Genomic DNA, 23137 nt, shown 5'->3' on the forward strand with positions numbered 1-23137 from the left:
CTTCACAACAATCCCTATGAGGGAGGTACAATTGACCCCGTTTGACAGATGATGAAACTGAGAGTTCAGGAGAGCCATCAGGTCACTTGCTCAGTGTTGCACACTAAGTTTTTTTTTTGTTTTTGTTTTATAAATTTATTTTATTTATATTTATTTTTGGCTGCATTGGATCTTCGTTGCTGCATGCGGGCTTTCTCTAGTTGCAGCGAGCAGGGGCTACTCTTCGTTGAGGTGCACGGGCTTCTTGTTGCGTTGTCTTCTCTTGTCACAGAGCACAGACTTTAGGCGCGGGACCTTCAGTAGTTGAGGCATGCAGCCTCAGTAGTAGCAGCATGCAGGCTCAGTAGTTGTGGCTCACGGGCTCTAAAGTGCAGGCTCAGTAGTTGTGGCGCATGGGCTTAGTTGCTCCACGGCATGTGGGATCTTCCCGGACCAGGGCTCAAACCCATGTCCCCTGCATTGGCAGGAGGATTCTTAACCACTGTGTCACCAGGGAAGTTCCCACACTAAGTTGTTAAGCTGAGATTTAAACCCAGATGGCTTTGACCCAAAACTTGGGAGTCTAACCTTCAGTACAGCCCTGCCTCCTACATTCAGAACCATAAAACCTTCAAACTAAACACACTGAGACTCCAGTCCAGCCCCTTTCTTCTACTGATGAAGAAACTGAAGTTTTAAAAACTAACTGTTGTGCCCATCCTCCTAATAACAAATTAGTAACCAAGCAGGACTAGAACTCATCTCCTGCCTCCAACTCCACACAGGACACCATTCTATCATTTAGCGAAATTGCATCACCCAAGAGACTAGAAGACTAGCTTTGCAGTTTAACACACCAGATAAAATACCAAAGAGCTAAATTCAGGTTGCTTCTGTGTTTTCTAACTTGCAGCTGCTTCATCGCAGGATCATACAACACATGATGTGACAGGGACTTAGAGCCACACATAAAACATATTAAATGTGGTCGGCAGTGATGAGATTTGGTACCAAATAAGAAGCTTTAATTAATTTTAAATGGCGCTTTTCATAGTGTCAAAAAGCTCAGTCCACTGAAGTGGAAAAGGGGGTTGGAATGGTGAGATCCTAGCAACCCGGCTAATCTGGGCCCTTCTGAGCAAGCTCATTTGGAATTCTTACATCAGTGCATCGGCATGCTGAGGTGGGGCTCATGGGGACAAACAAAATAGCAACCCCAACTCCGGCACCACTCAGAATCCCACATCCTGGGGAGGCCTGAGAGCTCAGCTGTATTAAGGGGCCGTTGGAGTTTCCCTGTTATTTGTCTACTTTTTGAGGATTAGAACTTCCGCTGGGCTGTGTTCATCTGTGCTGAGAATTTAAACTCGGTGCATGCAACAACAAGAACAGTGAGATCTGCTAGAAATGTTCAAAAAGAAGCCTGTTTTGACTTTTAAAAGCTCTCAGATGCACAAAGAGAAGTAAATTGAGGGGTTTCCGATTTCTCCTGGAGGTCTACATTGGGTGGTGGGTTCTTTTTTCTATCCCCCCTCCTTCATGAGCTTTTGTTTTTTAAAACTGTGATAATGCAGATATTCACCATATGGACCCTGTTGAGTGGTATCATGTTAGAAAGGCTGCTGTAGTCATGTGGTTCTTAAGCACTTTCACACACGTGCACACCTTCTTTTCCTCTCCATGATATAGAAATAGGAATTGTCATTGAGGCCCTTCCTCATAGAGACCATAGAACATATAGTAAGGGCTATTTGAAGACTATTAGAAAACTATGTGGCACAGTTCTCTGGCTTTACAGCTAAGGAAACTGAGGCTCAGGTGTTATGACAAGGATAAGGACACAACCCCAGATTTCCCCATTTTCCTGTTCCTTTCTTTATTATGTGCAGCTCATTATTTATAGGCATCATTTATAAGAGTAGCACGTAAACAAGAGCAAGGTGCCACTTGGGAAGGTGACATATTTACTATTTTTCATACAACTATGCTTTGCATATACATCGATGATGATACTAATAATATAAATCTTAAATAGTTCTTAACAAATGAAGTACTCATTTGGGTCAACAGTCATGGATTAAAGATTTTTTTTTTCCCTGCTCTTTTATCTTACCTAAATGCACACCCTGTCACCATGAAAATAACTAACTACAAAATAATTCTAAGTTTCTGATGGCCATACATTTATTAACAAGACCAATAAGACTTTTTTTTTTCCAAACTCAAATTTGATTCTGTTTTGTCCTCTACAGAGAAAAAGAGTGAAACATCACCCATTCCCTACTCATGTTCTCTGTTCCTTTAAAACGTACAAGGGTCTTTAGAATCAGAGGACAGCTCTGCAGCCTAGGTGAGTTGCCATTAGTGGTGGGAATTGCAGACAAAACAATTTAGGCAAGCATCCAAAAGTGCGTGCCTATCCAGTGGTCTACACTCTGAAAAGGAGCTAGAAATGATCAGGTTTCCATCACAGGATTTTTAGAAACTTGATATTTGCAAGATTGAAAATATTTTAAGGAAATCCTTTCTTAAAGTGTTCCTTTTTTTTTTTTTTTTTAAATTTCTAGCTTAGGTTCAGTTAGAGTGAGGAAGTAGAGGAAAGAGCAAATAGAATAATAATTGTACTTTGCATTAAATTAGAGAAATACTACAACATTGATTTTCATATTCATTTTTAACATTTGAATATTAATGAAAAGTCACAGAAACTCAGGTCAACTCTTTATTGGGAGTTGCAAACATTTTTTTTTTGGTAAGGATATTTGAGATATTCTTCACAGTTATTCAAGTCATTCCATTTACTCTGTCTTCAGTATCCAAATGCCATCCTCACTGCCTCTCCTCCCCCCACCAGTTCCCTGCAAACAATCAGATTTTCTTTTCCACTTGACCCTCTGCCTCCTTAATCACAGCCCAAATATGAGATGCTGGCATTAGTGTAGTTATACTGAATTTTTATATGGAATATATTTTTGTATTGAGTTTTATCTTCTTGGTCTGATCTACCAATCATTCAATTCAGAAGGAAAAAATAAGATTGAAGGGAGCCTGCTTATCTTGTTTTATTAGTAGCTCTTAACATAGAAATATTTTATAGAACACTCATTCAGTATCTACTGGGTTTAATATGTATATATATATATATATCATGCAGTTTTCAAAAGCCAGAATGTTCTTGGCATACATGAAGTATAAAATTACCAAATATTACAATAACTGAATCAATAGAATTTATAAATAGATATCTGCTTTGCCCATCTGCACAGTTAAAATGCAAATAATGTATTAATTACAACTTTAGACAAAAGAGAAATGAAGCTTAAACCCTAATCTGAAAACATTCCTTTTTGGCATGCTGGGATGTACAGTATGAAACTGTCCCGCTCAATCACTTAGGAGCTAAGTAAGTAATCATATAGCAGGTAGCAGTCCTTGTAAGTTTAGACCATGGAGGATGAGTATATGGGGAGGAATCCAAAAAAGTGTTAGTGGAAAAGCAGTAACTTTGTATACATTTTTAATCATTGCTGAAAAAAGGGTAAAGAACTTTTGTTAGCCTTTATATAAGTTCAACAACAAGAGAGGAAAGGTTAAGAATCCTACTTTCAGCTCTAGTGTGGAATTAGAGGTCCATTCTCCCATCAATACACAGGGGATTTGCACACGAGAATGGGAGTTACATGAGCAAATCTTTCAGGGATCTGTGAGAAAATAAACTCTAACAAGAATATCTGAACTACATTTTACAATAGACTGATCATCAAAAAAGACGTGCGTATGGAGATCTTAATATTTCAAGAGCCATCTACAAATACATGTCTAACTGTATAGACAGGTATTTAAATACATGTATAAACCATGTACATATAGATTTGAAATCTTCATGTATCTATGTATGCACTAACTCTAGTCAGTAAAACTAACTGGCTCATTAGGTGTTCCAACTGTTTTTTGTTACTGTGCTGTTTTGAGAACCTGATCACAGCACGTAAAATTTCATTTAAATGATTGAAATAGTACTACGGAAAAATTCAAATGCACTTCATACGAATTTTTCTTTTACCTTCTTCTTTTTCTTCTTTTTTTTAGTTGCCTCAACCACAAAACGCACACATATATATATGCTCATTGCAATTTTTCTCACTTGAGCCTTTTCAAACAATGGATGTAAGGATCTCTATTTTTCTTTAAAAAGACCCCAAGAGGCAAATCTTCCATTTTCTTTTGCAGTAGCACTTTGGATTTTAGCATGCAGATTTCAGCACAAAGCGTTCTTCACTGTGGGAAAAGGGGTGCATTATAGCAAAATTAAGATAGACAATTCCTATGCTGAGATATACATTGTAATATTAAAACCTATAAGGACGTGGGTGACAGGCTCGCTTTTATTAGGTGATTCCAGTTCTTCACTGAATCTGTTTGCTCACTCCTGTAGCAACTTGTTGGTAAGAGGAAGTCTTTGGTGAGAAACGGCATGAAAAACAATGAAAAGCATCAGATTTAATAAAGTATCCAAGGAAAGTCTTAAAATGACACCCACACTATGAAGGGAAAGCCAAATTTGCTTTTTCTGAGGGGAATTTGTGTTTGTCAGGAAGGGTTCCTGGAGGCTTTGTTTGGAGGCCTTGATGTGTGACCAGTGCGCCACAGGCCGCGCTTCACCCTTGCCCTCCTCTACCCTGCTCTGCCCACCCATACCGACACCGCAGGGGGAAGGGTTTCAGAGCAGAAAGAATCAAAAGCTGAGGGACAGAAAAAAAAGTGCTTTTCAGGGTCTGATGTGTGGGAATCAAATGAGAGGCCTAGCTCAAATCCGGTCGCCAGGCAACCAAAGTGATATGCTGAGGGAATATCATTAAAGTTGGAAAGTAAGCAGTCTCTCTGAATTAGTAAACCAACCACAGGATGGACGACGCACCCAAACTCTATAGGGGCTGGACTGCCATTTCTCCAAGGAGGGCGAGCAGGGGCTTTGCTAAGTTAAAGGGGGAACCGAGAGGGAGAGGGAGAGAGAGAACGCAGCTGATTTGTAGAGTTTTTTCATAAAAAAAGACAATGGCTGTCCAGACATGGAGTTGGTGGTGAAATATGGTAACTGCCACGGCTGCAGCTGGCTCTCTGACACAAGATTAATAAGTTGCCGTTTCCTAGCCGACCAGAACCTAGTGGGAACTATCCAGCATTTTATCTTGAATTGTGGGTAACAGCCTTACTGCAAGCTGGCCTAGTTTACTGCTCTGTTTTTTCCAGATCTCCCAAAGTGCAGCAAACATCTGTGACTCTAATGAGGTCATCATTGAGGGTGTCCAGAGAGCCAGGCCCTGAGAACTGACCTCACCTCTGCCTGAACATAAAGTATAAGTGCTGTGGGGAAGCAGGACAAATTAAATAGGGGAGCCGGCACTTGGCTGTAAGTTAAGCTCTTAAGAAACTTTTTGCTGTGATCAAAAAAGAGAGAGAGAGAGAGAGAGAGAGAGAGAGAGAGAGAGAGTGAGAGAGAGAGAAGATTGAGGTTCAGAAATGACAGTACAACAAAGCAGTAGCAAGCCTACAGAATTAGATTTAGGCCTCACTGATGAATATTATCACTGACGTGAACAAGCAAAGCTTATCTGGGCCTTCCTTCTTGAAAGGCTGAATAAAATTGAATTGCCAACTTCTGCACTTTACCACATTTTGGTGGAAATGGCTCAGAGACCTACATGATTTAAAATGAAGCCTCGGTGAATTCAACCACAAAACATATATACATGTTTCTGACAAAAAAAAAATTGCAAACATTATGCAACATGGCGTATCTTTTATAAGTAATTTGATTACAGACAGAGAAAACAAATCAAACTTCTCCAGATAGGTCTTCAACCCTCCCCACCACAGTTATTCCAACAGTCATAGTTTTTATAAATAACATCACCAAGCAAACAGGCAAACACAACCCAAAACTGTGTTCAAATCAGTGAAATATAATAATTTTGTTTAGTCACCTAAGGCAAGAATATCTAAGAGATGATTCTACCTATTGCTTCCTTAAAAACTCCATTCTTACAGGATGATAAATGTAAGTTTAAAAAGGAAAGAAAATGTTTTAGGTTTGGAGGAAAAAAACCATATTTCCAGAAATTGTCCCTATCATTTTGTTTATAAATACACTGGCCACATGTTGATTACGTATTGTCCATTTCATCCACATCTGCCCACAGAGAACAATCAAGGCAGTGGTGACATCTTTGATGTCTAAGGAAACAACTAGGTGAATAAAGTCCAGAAGGAGAAAAAGAGATGGAGGACATCCTCAAAACTCATCTAGAAACCTTAATTCATATGTATTAACTCACGCTGTATGCAGACATATTTTTCCCTGAAATAAAATCAATGAGACCCAGAATGCTATGTCCTGGTACTTTCATAATGAGTTTTGATTTTGGAAAAGTGGGAATATTATGATGAGATTAAATTTGCCAAGTTTATATTTTATTATTTGCACATTATTATCATTTTTTAGACGAGAGCTAATTCAAGAGATACAGAAGACTAGTAATAGAGAAGCAACCACTTTCTCCAAAGCCAGTAAATGTCACGCAAAACTCTCATTTGACCATGTGGTATAAGGGCTCGGGAATGAGAGGGCAGTAGCAGATGGGCCAGCCAGGAGAAAGTGGTAGCCATTTCTGAATGATACTGAGCCTTTTCAATGAGATCACAAGAGGGGAAGCAAGGTGTTGTCCTAAGCTTAATTTATGAGTGATTGACATTATGGATTGGGGATGATTATGAGCATGTGCTTAAAATGTAAGCCATTCAAGATGAAGGGTCTAAAACAGTAATGCTAGAGAGAAGTTCTGGTACTACCTGCAAGTCCCTCGATAGAGGCAATTTCACCTCAGAAGAAGAAAGGCAGCAGCTCATTGTTCAAGGCCTCAAGCTAGAGTTTAAATGGAAGGAGAGGCTTACAAAACAAACCCACCTTTGCTTGTACGTGAATTGGGGAGAGGAGCTTTTGGGGAGCTGAGGTCTATTCCATTACACTCTCTCTCAGTTTTCAGGAAGGGCTTGGCTAGTGCCCATTTCAAGGCTGAGTTTATTTTTTAAATGCAAATGAAGGAAGTGTTGCATTCAGCTTTGCAAACAGTTTTCAGAAATCCTGTTGGCCTACATTTAGCTGGGAAGCAGCAGCCGGTACCAAGTGTAGGGGCTCAAACAATCAAGCAGTTGTTTGCCTCACTCACATTCCTGAGGCAATCTGGTTCCAGCTGAACTCCTTGGGAACAGTCTGGGCTATGTACCCCTGGGGCATCTGCCCCAATTAGCACTGACCCTTGGGAGCCTCCTTACTGGCCCTAGGTCACTAACAACCTCTTGGATTCTGGGTAAACTAGATTACTTTAGGAGCCTCTAGGCTTTCCATAGCCCCAAGGAGAACTGGACGTCCAGGTTCACCAACAGAAATTCAGTAACCTTGGCCTCCTTCGGGTTCTCTGAACCAGAGACACACATGGTGGGATCTTTGCCGTGTCTGGGGAACAGTAGGAAAGAAGGCTCAGAGAGTGTTCAGCCAGGCTAAACTCTGTAATGCACAGAGCGAGTACAGGCTGTAGAGTTTCACAGAACTCTTGGATCTTTTCTGTCTAACTGAGTGACATTGGGCAAGTCATCAAACCCTACCAAACTTCAAGTTCCTCAAGTGTAAAGTGGGGACAAAGTTATCTGATCTGACCTGCAGTGCCTTCATGAAAATCTAATGATTTAACATATATAACGTGTTCAATAAAATGCCTGGCTCATAAAATATCCTCAGTAAATGGGATTTAGTTGCGAAAACTGAAACCCATCATGTTTGACCAGGACAATACCACTCCTGAGAAAATCAGAGGGCACATAATTCTTTAAATCCCTTTGTTTTGCTGTGGTTCATGATCAGTTTGTGATTAGCCCTTCCTTTCTGAGAGAGCAAATAATTCATAATTACTTTGTGTGCCACTCTCCAACCAGCACTTGTAGGCGCTGTGTGGGCAACAGAAGGAATATATGACGTGATCTCCAGCTTTGAGGACCTGACTGCAGGCACGGAACTGACAGATCATGAGCCAACTCAAGAACAGCTTAGGCATCAAACTGCACAGTCCTGAGCAGCGTGTGCAATGGGAGGTGGAAGGAGGGAGGAATCGGCATGGCCTGCCATGGTCGAGGAAAGCTCCACGGAAGCTTTGAAGTCTACTATGAACCAGATCCTGAGAGAGATTCAGATAAGGTGGAGACTTTCTCTAAGGAACTTAGAAACTAGACTGGAGAGAGACGTATTAACAGCCCACTTCAAAATGGTGTGGTGAGTGCTAAGAATGGGCTTGGGGGAGGAAAATACTGTACTATAAGAGTATGGAAGAAGAATGGCTTAGGTTGGGTTTGAAGGAGAAATTGGATTTAGGTAAATACTAAGCAGGTGGATCAGCATAAACAAAGATATGACAGTGGGAAACAATCAAGATTGTGTGTGTGTGTGTGTGTGTGTGTGTGAGAGAGAGAGAGAGAGAGATAGAGAGAGAGAGAGAGAGAGAAGGAGACAGAGAGAGAGAGAGAGAGAAAAGCAAGCTCAGGAGAGGAACAGGGCATGTCAGTGGAAGGAAAAATAGAAATTCTAAAATTAGATATAAGATTTAAAGAAGAACCTATTCTAAATGATCTCTATTTATTTTTATAAATGTGGCAGATGATCATGCTAAGAGGCTAGCATAGCCCATAATCTGCAGGTTATAAAGTCCAAGGATTTTTGGATGTGGCTTTTGTGAGTGACCTGACAGGATAGAGGTCAGCTATGAGTTTATTCACATTTGAATACACTCCTCTTTCCCCTAGAGAAACTTCACAGGCTGGTGGTATTGACCAGAGCGGGACTGGAACCAAGGGTGATCTTGTGAGTTGGTTTTCTTTTTTTTTTTTTTTTTTTTGTATTTTATTTATTTTTTATACAGAAGGTTCTTATTAGTTATCTATTTTACACATATTAGTGTATACATGTCAATCCCAATCTTCCAATTCATCCCACCACCCCCGCCCCGCCGCTTTCCCCCCTTGGTGTCCATACGTTTGTTCTCTACATCGGTGTCTCTATTTCTGCCCTGCAAACCAGTTCATCTGTACCATTTTTCTAGTTCCACATATATGCGTTAATATACGATATGTGTTTTTCTCTTTCTGACTTACCTCACTCTGTATGACAGTCTCTAGAGTTGGTTTTCTGATTAAGGTGTGCTCTTGGAAATTAATTAGGAAAGGAGAGATCTGGGCCCAAGGTCCCCCAGGAGAATTAGCTGACCAGGCATTGGGCCTGGGATAGGAGTGGAGGGAATGTGGAAATAGGGACACAGAAAGTATTTCTGGAGTTGGCTGAGAGAAAGAAACTAGAACTAAAGACAGTTTTGAGGCTCTCTGAAAACCTCTATATCCCAATCCAATTCCCAGCAAGTCCTCCCTGCTTCTTTGTCTTGAGTCACCTACTATCTTGGCCGATCCCTGCTGGCTTAGCTGTCTGCACCGTATTCTGGGGCCAGAAAGAAAAGGTGTTGAGCTTCTGAGTCATTCCTGGCTGGGTCATTCAAGGCTCTATCTTATGGAACTACACTTGATGATAATCACTGAGCCATAGTAGCCCAGGAGGTCTCCAGTGCTAGAACAAATGCTCCTTTGAGGAGAAGAAGTATGAGCAGTCATGGGCTTCTTTCCTTAGCAGCAAGAGACCTGGAGATATTTACTTGCTCCCACCATGAGGACTGGACATAAACAGACAGTCGTTCTGCTGTGTGATTACTTCAGGGGCACTGGGAAGATCAAGCTGTTGAAATACAACCACTCCATACAGCCTAAGAGTCATTTGGGTTTTTCCCTCCCTCTTTCATTCAACAAACATTTATTAAGCACCTCTTATGATCTAGACACTGTGCTAGTCACAGTCGCCATCCCCAAAACCTCACAGTCAAGTGGAGGAGACGAATGGAGTGAGAAGTGCCGTTAGACATAAGCGTGGGACACGGGGGGAGCCCAAAGGCTTTGGGCTTTGGGATTGGAAAAGGTTACAGAGAGAGGAGACAGAACACAACATGGAATAGTTGGCCTGGTTGCATGCAGGGACATGTGGGACAGAAAGAGCTGAAGCAGGATGGGCAGGCAGGTATAGGCCATGAACAGTCTTGCACGGCAGGCTAACAAGTCAGGGTTTTACCTCAAAGGTAATAGAGCATCATTGAGTGTCTCACATGAGGAAGTGGCACAATCAGTATTTGTGTTTTACAGCAATATTCTGGCAGCTGAGAGGTAAAACACCTTCAGAGGTGGAGATGGGACAGGAAGATATCACCGATCTGTGTGTCAGACAATGAAAATATTAGTTACCCTTCTACAGATATAATATTGAGACTCCAGTTAGTTTACTTGATCAAATTTTCATGGCTCCCCATTGGAGTTTCTTGAGGACAGGCACCCATGTTTCTTATTTTGGGGTGCTCCTCATTTCAGCAAAATGGCTGCTGAATCCATGGCAAATGGAGGACAAGGAACTGGGTTTCAATGTTCTGGCCTGGAGCTTTTTCGACGACCGCACACTGGTCCTCTGAGAGACTTTAATTTCGGAGATGGTTGAAGGCTGGAGTAGCCTTATATGTAGTACCCCTGCACTATAAGGTGTGAATACTGAGCTGAGCAGACTAGTCTGGCTAGAGGGGAGCTCTGCAGAGGTGAAAGAGGAAGTGTCCCCTTCAGTCTCCAGGGGATTGTTCAAGTGGGAGGCACTTTGTCGGGGGCTGCAGCTATTAAATTGCTGAAGAGGGGGACTTTGGGCAATGCAGAGTCAGGAGGAGGAGGGAGGAGCTCCTCACAGAGCAGCTCCTAAGAGGTAGGAGAGACTCAGGAAGTGTCTCAGCCCCACTTGGACATTTTGTTGCTGGTCTACCTCTACCTCACTCTTCCATCCCCAAGACTAGGTGAGGAGCTTTTGATCTCTCATTCTCTGTCAGGTCAGTTCAATTTGCCTTTAGGCACCTAACAGATCCTGTCCACTCAGAGAGTGAAAGCAAGGTGTATGAATGTGGGTGCAGGCTGCACAGCACAGTGACTGAATGGGCTCTGGGGTCTGAGCTCTGGCTCTTTTGGCCTTAGTTTCCTCATCTGTAAGACGGAAATAATAATAGTACCCACTTCATAAAGTTGCTATGAGGATATGGTAGATGATATTTGTAAAGAGTTTAGCACAGTTTCTGCCACAAGTACTGAAAAAAAAGATTAACGTTGATTATTTTCAGGAGCTGGGGAAGTGGGACAGGCATGGAACAATCACGGGTGGTCCCAAAGATGCATCTAACTCTCATCAACTACATTAAACTAATTGGGCACTGGATGGTTCTTCAGGGGCCTGAGGGATCTGGCCCCATCCAGACTTGTACAGACACCTGGGGAATGTATGAGGAAAGGCCCCTGTGACAAGTGAGAGCGTGGCACTGACAAGGGGTTGTTCAAAGAGCCTTGGGGTTCTCATCCATGAAAGCAAGAACCAGCAGCTTGAAGGAGTGCTAGGAAATCTGTCTACGTAATCACTTTTTGAAAAATACCAGACTAGCTAAAATTGGGAAGGAAAAGAAATATGGTCATTTCTTCAGATCACAACCCTAATATTGAACCAGCAACGTCTGAGGAGTTGAAATACAAAAGAGACTGTATTTCTTCCAGTCATCCTATTTATTTTCATTAGCATAATGTAAAAAAGCAAATAAAGCATTAGAAAAAATAGGCAAACTCTTAATAACCCAAAGAATCTTTATTCAAAATATAACATTTGACTTCACCAGAAAAAAATCTGGTTGAAATATCTAGTATTAGCATTATCACTGATACATTTTCCCAATTATTATAATAACCTTGGCATTTCTTGTAGACACTAAATCAGCAGAGAGACCAGTAGAGAATAAATATAACAAAGAATGAAATGATATTTGTTATATCTAAAAAATATTAAAGCTGAGCTAAAACTTCCATATGTTCTTCAAAGCTAAAAAGTTTTATTTCCACTTTTAGAAATCTAGCCTAAGCCAATGGACAGAAATTCATCCAATGAAATATGTAAAGATATTTATTACAGAATTACTATGATGGTAATAATTGAAAATAAACTGCATGTCCAATAACAGGGGACCTGTGAAATCCACAGGATGGAATATTATGCAGTTCTTATAAATGATATATGTTAATATTATTAAAGATATGGGGGAAATACTCAAGACATGATAATATTATTATTATTTTTTTTTTTTGGCTGCACCGCGTGGCATGTGGGATCTTAGTTCCCTGACCAGGGATGGAACCCGTGCCCCCTACATTAGAAGCATGGAATCTTAACCACTGGACCACCAGGGAAGTCCTCAAGGCATAATATTAAATAAAAAAGATACAACAAAACTGCAAATGGAGTATGATATCACATATATAGTAATAAGACTAAAAGGAAGTTTACTAAAATGTTAACAGTGGCTATCTTTGGGTTGGTAAGATTATAGGTGATTTTTATTTTCTCCTCTATTGCAATATTTTCTAACTTTATAAACTATGTGCATGTAATACTTCTATAATTAGTTTAAAAAACAATAAAATTATCCTGCACAGTTATAGTTGTTTTAGGCCTTATAAAAGGAGCTAATTATTTCTGCCCATAACAAATTCCACTTAGCTCTATTATGGGAAGATTTAAAACTGGTTCTGTATCATGAGTTTTAAACACTCTCCTCTCCCACCCCCAGATCTCCCAGTCCCAAGCCTTTTTAAAGTTAGAGTTTCTGATTTCTGAGGCTATTCACAGATTGCACCCCCAATTGTTCCCTCTTTTCATCCACTGGTGAGTTTCTATCTCATACCCACCTTATTCTTTCTCTTGTATATTAATGAGGGAAAAAAATGAAGATAATAATCACACTGAGCAAGAAGGTATGTGTGCGCCTTGAGTAAAAAACAGTTTATAAAATCAAATATATTGGGCTTCCCTGGTGGCGCAGTGGTTGAGAGTCCGCCTGCCGATGCAGGGGACACGGATTCGTGCCCCAGTCCGGGAAGATCCCACATGCCGCGGAGCGGCTGGGCCCGTGAGCCATGGCCACTGAGCCTGCGCGTCCAGAGCCTGTGCTCCGCAACGGGAGAGGCCACAACGGTGAGAGGCCCGTGTACCGCAAAAACAAACAAACAAACAAACAAACATCAAATATATGATAAAAAAGTGACCCCTTGCTTTAAAATAATTCACATTAATAAATTCACCTTTAGAATCTACTCTAATGCATTTGAAATGCAATTTGATTGTTAAAGGTGTGAATTTTCCCAACTTTTCAGGGCCCACCTATGGGTTTCTCCATGTCACTTCAGCCTCCAGGGTCTTCTAAGGTGGGTTAATCTGACTCCGAGGTATAAAAAAGCCCTGGCAAGGCTGCAGGGAAGCAGCGTGGAGGAGGTTGTTCTTTAGGTTAGGATTACCTTAAGGCAAGCAAGACACTGACTTCAGGCACAAAATTTAAGGGGGGGGGCAAAAAATTCATAATCGAAATAAATACTATTTTTAATGCAATATTTTTTAAAATTGAACTTAATGCAAAAAATCCATGATGAACAAAATATCAAAATTTTGAAAAGGCCAGTACTGTGCCAAGCCATACTGGAGCCTAAGATGAAAGTAAAAATTGTTCAGTCTTTAACTACGTCTTCTGTGTTTTTTAATTATCCAGTTTTTCCACAACATTAAAGTTGTGTAAAAATATTGAAACATTAAAAAATTGGTGTCTGTCCACTCCTCAAGGAATGAAATCACGTAAGAATCACTCCTCAGATTCTGTCACTTCCTCAAAACCGGCCATAATGAGAAGGCCCAAAGCTCTGAGTCAAACATTAACAAGTATTGTGCCTCAAGTCCACTTAATTATGGGTTTTAATTCCCATCCCAGGATAGGCACTGAGGGCTTGCATTCTAGAAGTGGACATCCTGAACCTATACCATTCAGTTCATAAATATTCATTGAACACCCACTGCACGCTGGGCCATTTTCTAGGCACTGATGCTACGCTGGTGCATGAAACAGACCTGAGCTTGCATTTCACTGAGCCCTTTATTCACTGGTTTTCCTTATTTGTTTGACTGTTTTAAATGGATGTTTGTCACCCAGCTTTTCTTTTGCAAGCTGCTGTAAATTCATTCCGTTAGTCATCTATATCATTCTTGGGGTTACTGAAATGGGTTGTCCTGCTCTAACTCTTGCATTTCGCACTGGACCTTTACACTTCTGTGATGGTTTATTTCCCACATGTATAAGTCTTCTCTGCCATTCTGCCTTTGCTTTTCCTTTTTTTTTTTTTTTCGGTATGTGGGCCTCTCACTGCTGTGGCCTTTCCCGTTGCGGAGCACAGGTTCCGGACGCGCAGGCTCAGTGGCCATGGCTCACGGGCCTAGCCACTCCGCGGCATGTGGGATCTTCCCAGACCGGGGCACGAACCCGCGTCCCCCGCATCGGCAGGCAGACTCCCAACCACTGTGCCACCAGGGAAGCCCTGCTTTTCCTATTTTCTGCTTTCCCAAGCCCAGTACTTCAAATATAGTAGATGTTCACTAAATATTTGAGGATCACTTGATTGTTGAATGAATGAATCAGTAAAGGAATCAACAAAGGAAGGAACAGTGAATGAATGTACCTGGTCCCTGGAGGGAGGAAGGCAGAATCATCATGTGCTACCTTCCTGTTTTTGTATGTTTGATATATGAATACATGATCGTGTATGTGTTGTTTGTGTATGCTGAGGAGCATTCGCAGGTGGAATAGAAACAACAGAATAAGCCTTCACAGTAGTGGTGTTTCGGAAAGAACCCTGACCTGGGAGATGTGTGCTGTTGGGCAAGTCACTCCTCCTCACTGAAGGGGTCTCTCTTTCCTCATCTGTAAAATAAGGGAGCTGAACTGTGAAATCTAAAGTACTTCTCAGCTCTCACAAGGGTTGAGTCCAATGCTCCTGATGCTGTAGGTGTCAGCTAGTGTGGGTACCAGCGAGCACTGTCTTGGATTCTTTTGTGTTTTGGTGTTCTTAGAAAAGGAATGCCCTCTAATTCTACAATATAAACATCAGTCAGGAGAAGTGGGGCAATTGTGGTATTTCTTACTGATGAAGATTCCAGGAAATAGTTGTGTAATTCCAAGATGTCCCTCTGGTATTCAGTTATTTTAATGTTAAAATGAGGAAAATCCGAAGAATCACCTCAGGTCCCTCCTAGGATAACATATCTGTTTAGCATGTTCTACTTTGAGAATTTTTGTGCTCATGTATGATTTGGGTGGGGGGACATTATTCCATTTTTAATTCAACCCTTGAGAGAACTGGTAAATCAAATGCCAGCTCCTGAATACAATTAACAGTAACTAATATTTGTATAGTGTTTTATAGTTTACACAGACGTTTTCACATTTATATTTCCATTTAATCCTCAATACAGTCCAGTCCTACGGTATGGGAATGTCTTCTTATAATCTGCTTTTTTTTTTTTTTTTTGGTGTGTGTGGGCCTCTCACCGTTGTGGCCTCTCCCATTGCAGAGCACAGGCTCCGGACACGCAGCGGCCATGGCTCATGGGCCCAGCCACTCCACAGCATGTGGGATCCTCCCAGACTGGGGCACGAACCCGCGTCCCCTGCACCGGTAGGCGGACCCTCAACCACTGCGCCACAAGGGAAGCCTTATAATCCTCTTTTTATGTGTTAGGAAAATGAGCTGAGCCTGTGGTGTCCATCTTTGGACCCCAAACCTCCAGCTTTTTGCAGACACAGTTTTTTTAAAAAACTTTTTCAAGGAGGAAGGGGCTGAAATGGAGCAGGCATCCAGCAGAATCTATACCATTGTCTCTCTGAGATTAGGGGAATGCTTCCTGCCTTGGAGGACAGGGTGGAATAAATCAGTGGTTCCCCCAAACCTGGCCTCAACCTTGACCTGTGGAATCAGAATCTCCAGGGAGAGATTTAAATTTCAGTTCTGAAAAAAATTTCAGAATTTCATAACTTTTTCTGTATTAAAAATCTCTCATATAAAATTTTAATAAATATTTATTCAGTGACTATTTTGTGTCCATTTGCTTTTCTTTTTCTAGTTGACAAAAGAAAAAAGATGTAACACTGTATTTGATTCCCCCATTTTTAGTTTATGTGTACATATCTGGAAGTCTGTGAGTTTCTCAGAACTTTTTTGGACTGTGAAATGCAAAACTCTAGAAAACAGTGATGTACACCCATTACTTTTATCATATTACTTTCCTACATAAAAATCTTGAATGGTCTTTCATTACTATTAGATTAGGTACTAGTTCCTAAGTCTAACTTGGTTACAAACTGTTTGATCCCAACTGCTCTAGGTTTTCATTTTTAAGCTATGAAATGAGGTTGTTTGACTAAAGAGTTTCCAAAATAATTCTCAGCCCTTAAATTCTGTGGATTTATAAGTGTCACAGATATGAGTCCTGTGACATTCAAAGCGCAATAAGCAAAGTTTCCCAGGGAAGGCTTCTTCTGAAGACAGAACAAGGCTGGCTGGGGGAACACCTACTTTCCTGGGTGGTGTTGGTCCAGTGAGTGTGGTTTGGGTGTCCACTCTCAGAAGCTAGAGCTCCACCCATTTCCAGCAAGGAAGCTAACTGAATTCAAGTCTAATGAATGTTTATCAAAATGTCATAATTAAAAAGAACATAATGTAGTAAAAGTTGAAAATTAATCATTCAATGTGAACTGTCCAAATGACAATTCAATGCTAACTTTCCTTAGTATATCACATTTAGGTCTTTATTTTTTGGCTGCATTGGGTCTTCGTTGGTGCATGCGGGGTTTCTCTAGTTGTGGTGAGTGGGAGCTACACTTCATTGCAACGTGTGGGCATCTCATTGCGGTGGCTTCTCTTGTTGCGGAGCACGGGCTCTAGTTGGGGCACGTGGGCTCTGTAGTTGTGGCTCACGGGCTCTAGAGGGCAGGCTCAGTAGTTGTGGCACACGGGCTTAGTTGCTCCACGGCATGGGGGATCTTCCTGGACCAGGGATCAAACCTGTGTCCCCTGCATTGGCAGGCGGGTTCTTAACCACTGAGCCACCAGGGAAGTCCCACATTTAGGTTTTTTAAGATTTTTGTTTTATTTAGTGTTAAGAACCTATTTCATTTCTTGAGGGAACTAATTAGTTTCTCTTCTTCTTTCCTTCCTTCCCCCCTTCCTTACTTCTTCCTTCCTTCCTTCCTTCTTTCCTTCCTTCCTTTTATCCTTCCATCTTTCTGTCCTTCCTTTTTTTTCTTTCTTATTCCATTAGTACCTTTAACAGAAAATGAATATCTCCACGACTTATTTTAACCCAGATCCCATCACATGCGTGGAAAGAAGTAAATCAGAACAATGTATGTGTGTTGTGAAAATGAATAATAAAGCAGCGATAGATGACTATTATTGTGGTTGTTATGATATTGTCAAATAAATTCATGTACAATACGTCCATTCAGAAATCTAGCAAAACACAAAAACTTTTTTTTTGCTTTTTTTAAAAGCTTTGTTTTAAAAAAGACACCTTCCTGTCACTGGTACTTGTAAGTGAATAAAATGAAATTGATGCCTAGCAGGGGAAAAAAAAAGGAAAATACTTCTTTACTTTGTATTAAGAATATGTGACATCTTTGCTGTCAGTGATAGTGAAGTGAAATACATACCAAATATGTCTTGACATAACTTGACAGGAATGTATGTCTTCTTTTCTCTCATTTATTTTTGTGATAAGAATATGTGATTTTGCTGCCAAGGAAGCTTGTAATGTAGAGAAATGGAAATGAAATTGTGTTGGGTATGTCCAATTTCCCCTGACAGACTGGCATAAGCTATAGCATGCATGCAGTCTTGGGAAGTTAACAACAGGCCTCAGCCAGCAAGACCCAGGCATTGACATTTGTCAAAACAACTTTCCTCAACACATCAAAATGTTCCTTTCTCTTTTGTGTTATTCAGATGTGTTCGGGTAACTACGTTTTAGAAAATGGTGACTATCAGAGAATCATTGCCATCCACATGTGAACGATATCAAGAGAAAAAAATTTTATCTTTACCACTCAAATATAAGCCTATTCCGTTTTGATTGTCCTTAATCCACGAGGGTCCTTTAAAACAAGTCAAAAATCTAATATAACTAAAAGTGTTGCCTTTTTGTTTTGTGGGTTTTTTTCCCCCCATAACCTGACAGATGTAAATGTCACAACTTGGTTCTTTTTCCTCCTTTTCAAAGCATTGCACAGATGGATGTTGTGTGATGGTGTGAGTTTGGTCTATTGTTCTTGAGTTCATTGCTTTTTAAAATTGTTGCCTTTCTTGGAAGAACTCAAATCATCTGGGTACCACTGGCCCTTTAGAAAACGTTCTAAATTTCTTACTCTATTGCTAAGGAGCAACGGATGTTAGGTGAGGTGAGTATTAAGCACAACAAAATAGTATTTTAAGTGAACCTCCAATTCTGTCTTTTGGGGGCTCTTTCAAGGATACACACACAATTTCTAGAACCCTAGCAACAATTTCTACAATAAACTGTGTTTGAAGGTAGAATTCCGTACCTAGGGCAGACAGAAAGAGAATCAGCCAGCAGTGTAATCACTGCTCTGCTGTGTGAAGGAATATTGAGCTCAGATGCCTCCAGAAAGCCCACCAGGCCCAGAGGCACTGGACAATAAAAGGGGAAAAATAATAGACGCCAATGCTTTATTAAGTATATTTTTTCTCACTTAGGTGCCCATTCCCTGGTCAGACAATTAGTTGAGGTTCTTTCCAGAGAAAGTGTTACCCACCAAGAAAAACTCTTTTAACCTTTCAAAATAACAAATATCTTTAATGACTTTTATTCCCTTTCCACTGACATCACAGATACAATGTGGCCTGTCTTGAAGTCAAGCCCAAACTGAAATCACTGCTGGCAGGGAAAGGAAAAATAGAATATTGACAATAAGAGTGACAGATGAAGCTTTGGGGACCTTGAAAGGAAGAATAACTCAAGCTATGACCTGGGACAGAAATACTGCACCTTAGTAAAATACCTGCCCAATCTGTAAGTTAATAGGAAGGTACATTTGCACATGATAACGGGCTAAATCCAATGCTTGATAGAAGTTGGTATTATTTTCCACGTACTTGTTTAAAAGGAAAGCCGGACATGCTTTAGCAAGAACCTTTTGATTATAGACCAACTGTTCATCACCACATTCCCTGGGGAAAACATTTTTATTTGGTTGTATGAAAGGTTAACATTAACTAGAAATATTTCTGAAGAAAAGACTTCCTAAATTTGCTTAATCTTGCTACAAATGATTATTAAGCACTTAATAGGGTAAAGATATATATATATATTATATTATATATGATATATATTATACATATATTTTTCCGAAGATAAAGGCAACCATGAAAGTATCTCTTGATTTATTTGCAGGAGGGAGGAACTTTATATTTTATGACTTACAAAATCTCTTAGTTGTATCCCAACTTTTATTTTATTTTAATTGTGCTACATTTCTAAATGATTACTTGAACTACAGGGGAAAGTTCAGTAGGCTTTATCAATTTCTAGTGATTTCTGTCATCGACTCCTAATTATCTGTGCTTGCTTTGCTATTCACCTTAGATTTCTTTAAAACACGATTTGTCTAAGGCTTATTCACTCTTGGTTGGTTTGGCGATTGGTAGTAACGTTGTTCTAATATTACCCATTACAGTGGAATTTTTCCCTAGTGATGGTCATGGTAGGTCTTTTCTATCAGGTATAGTTTACTTCTAGAGCTGTCAGAGAAGAATTTAATTCCAGTAACTAATTATTTGAGATAAATTTCCCAAGGAGTCTTCAGCTTAGGCTTTAGAGGCACTGCCTTCTATTCAAACAATGTGAAACGTTTTAGGTCATATGAATAATTAAGTTTGCATCATTGTGAAATAAATGCATAAGCCTACATTTTCATTGAAGTTTATAAGTCCATGGTTGAAGCAAATGTGTGTTTCCCTCGTTCCCTCTGTGGATAATAATGGCACAAAGTCATAATGTTTATTTTGCCTTTGATATAAATTTAAATCAAGTAAGGATGGTTCAAGTGGACACAAGGAAAATCTGGTTGCTTCCCTGGGTCCATCAGCATCTTAACTCACTTTTCAAATGTTTTGGGTCTTGCAAAGGCTGAAACATATTTTGCCATGCCCCTTTTCCCTTATTTCATAAACCAACATAATTTAAAAGAAAAACTTCATCCATATGTTTCTGATTAATCTTTACTAAACTCATCAAAATGGTGTTTTGTAAGAGTGACTTGGTGTCCAAGAAGTCTTTTGAATCTCTCTGTAACAGGCCTTCCTAATGCCATTCCTCTTTGAAGCAGGAAGTTGTGTTTTGCCAACAGTAAAGAAATTCAAACCCCCAAAGGGTTGAGATCAGTTTAAAACTTCAAGCCTGAGGGCTCTGTGGGGCTCTACATTTGGCAAATAGGCTACTTTCCTTCTGACTTGGAAATACCTTACTCTCCTCCCACAAGAAATGCTCTATTTATTGTTTTGTTAAAATACCTGCTAAAATCTAAACTATCTTCAGATTCTTTGATACATAAAAGTGTATGAACTAGAAAGCAGGGCTTAATGTTTAATTTACTCTAAAGCAATTTCATTTGATTGTCCATTTGGATCTTTCTTTAATTTCCTTGTTTCCTGACCACACACATCTTTATAATTTGGGTTTACCCAAAATTTTACCAGAAGAGGTGACCATAAAGATCTTACAAGCTGGAAGTAAGTGCTGGGCAACCTGTGGCTTTCCTCCTCGGGTTGCCCAATAAAGACATATTTCTTGATGTACTAAGCTAACATTTCACACTATATTTTGTATTCTTATTTATGTTGACAACCAAAAATTCAATGCCGAAGATTTCGAATAATGTGTTCTATGTCACAAGGTGAACCATAATTCACAGTTGGAGATGTTTGCTAGTTTTTCAATGTAGTTCATTTCTATTCATATATTGAAAGGAAGACCTGTATAATTTCACTTTGTTTTTTATACAGTGGGTGAGAAAGAGGACAAGAGAGAGTGAGAAAGAAAACAAAATAGTTTGTACAACGAGTTAAGCATCCAGACCACTCTGGTCCTTTGTCCTTGCTGTCTCCTGGCCATGAAGTGGGAGTGCCCTCTAGTGAAACTTTAAAATCATTGGAAGATATTGGGTGTATTGTGATTAAGAATTCCTCCTAAATTCTTGTTTCAAAAATCTCTGGGCCTTAAAAATTTGCATAAGTTTTAAAAGAGACTCGAGAAAAACACAAAACGCCATCAAGTAAAACTATTTCTTTAGGAAACAAATAGAAATGGATATCTTAAAAGTCCATGTCTATAATCCCTCTTTGGTATCTATCTATCCTATCTAGCGAGAGATCCCAAGGACACATAAGTAGCATATAACTAAAGCTACGATTATATAAATGAAAACTTATATAAAAACATAACTACCTGCCTCTCAAGAAGTAAATCACTTTGAAATGTGACAGTAAAGCAATAGTAGCAATACACACAAGTAAACAACTGAAAAACACATTCTGTCATCTAGATTACTCCAAAGTTCTTTGTAGAAAGCAGCATATGCTTACTGTGATGAAATTTGATGTGTTCTGGAAAAAGTACAAGACTGGGAGTCTGTGTCTTGTCCTGGACTTCACTTACCCACTGTGTGAGTTTGGGTAAAACCTTTACCTCTCTGAGCCTCAGGGTCATCATCATCTGCAAAATGAGCTGAAGAACATCTGCCCTGCCACCTCAGGATAGTACTGGATGAGATAAAGTGTGGGAAAGGGCTTTGAAGGTAAAGTACTATATTGTGAAGGTATTACTTTTCTGACTTTTCTGTCTTCCTACTGGAGAGATTTCAAGCAAAGTTCACTTTTAGGATGAAGCAGGAAAGAAAGAAGACCCCTCTAAAGTCCTGTGGAGTCAGGAATCATTGACAAAACAGTTTTCTTCCTAATCAAGAAGGGCCATAGAGAAAGAAACAGGTGACATGGAGGAAGGAGGCGGGGCCAGGCTTTACCACCGTGGACCCACCGGCTCTCCTGAGCGAGGCTGAGCCTGTGTGGGCGGCCTGGGCGGGAGAAGGCTGGGCAGCAGCTGGTGGAGCGTCAGGAAACGCGTCCTCCTGGGTTTATAACAGCAAGTGTCAGCGAGTCCAATCCCCACCTTGAACAGAGAGGAGCCCCACAGCACGGATGCTCCGTGTTTCCGTGTTTTTAATCCCCGTGTTGATTACCATCCACACAACACAGTTCCCAGTTTTTGTTGTCTTTTTAAAATGGAAAATATTTTAGTTTGTTTACGCCAACAGTAATAAACTCTTCATTTGAGCAAACAACCCCATTCTTCCTTTTAGTTGCAGTTAGTTTCATTTTAGGTTTGTGCTTTTAAAATTATTTTCTCTACATACAGCTTGTTTTTCATGGGGACATGGTTTCTCACTAGCTATGTTTGCTTTAAAGAGAGCTTTATTTTTTTCTAAGTCAACTTGTATAGGTACTTTAAACCCATATATTTCAAATTCCAGATTTCTCAATACTTTTCCTTCTCTTTCCCCTTCTCCTTCTGCTTCCTCTTCTTATTTTTAACAACACAAGTATCTTCTATGTCCTTACTGCCTCGATTTCCACCATTCATCTTCTGGATGTATGTCTTCTTTCTTTTGTCCAGAGTGAGAAACTGTTTCTAGTTTCTTTACTCAGAGATACTTCACATTGTCAGATATGCACAATCAATCTTGTACTTAAACCTTTGTGAAGAAACACAACAGATGGATAATGGGAACATGGTTGCCATTTGGGCTCTGGTCCATTCATGAGCTGCCCCACCCCAAGCCATGACTCTAGTAGTAAAGGAGGAAAATTATAAAGCTAGTCTCAAAGGCTCTCTGACACGTTCCATGCCTGCTGTTTATGTCTTCCCTCCCCGTTTGACCTAAACAGTTGGCATGGGGGTAGAGAGGTGGTATTTCTTCCTTAGAATAAAATTAAACAAGACAGTCTGCAGGTCTTCAACTGCTCAGGGATTTATCCAAATTAAGTGACTAGTTCCAGCTGAATG

This window comes from Mesoplodon bidens (assembly GCF_964165515.1).
Source record: "Mesoplodon bidens genome assembly, chromosome: 5".
Lineage (NCBI taxonomy): Eukaryota > Metazoa > Chordata > Mammalia > Artiodactyla > Ziphiidae > Mesoplodon > Mesoplodon bidens.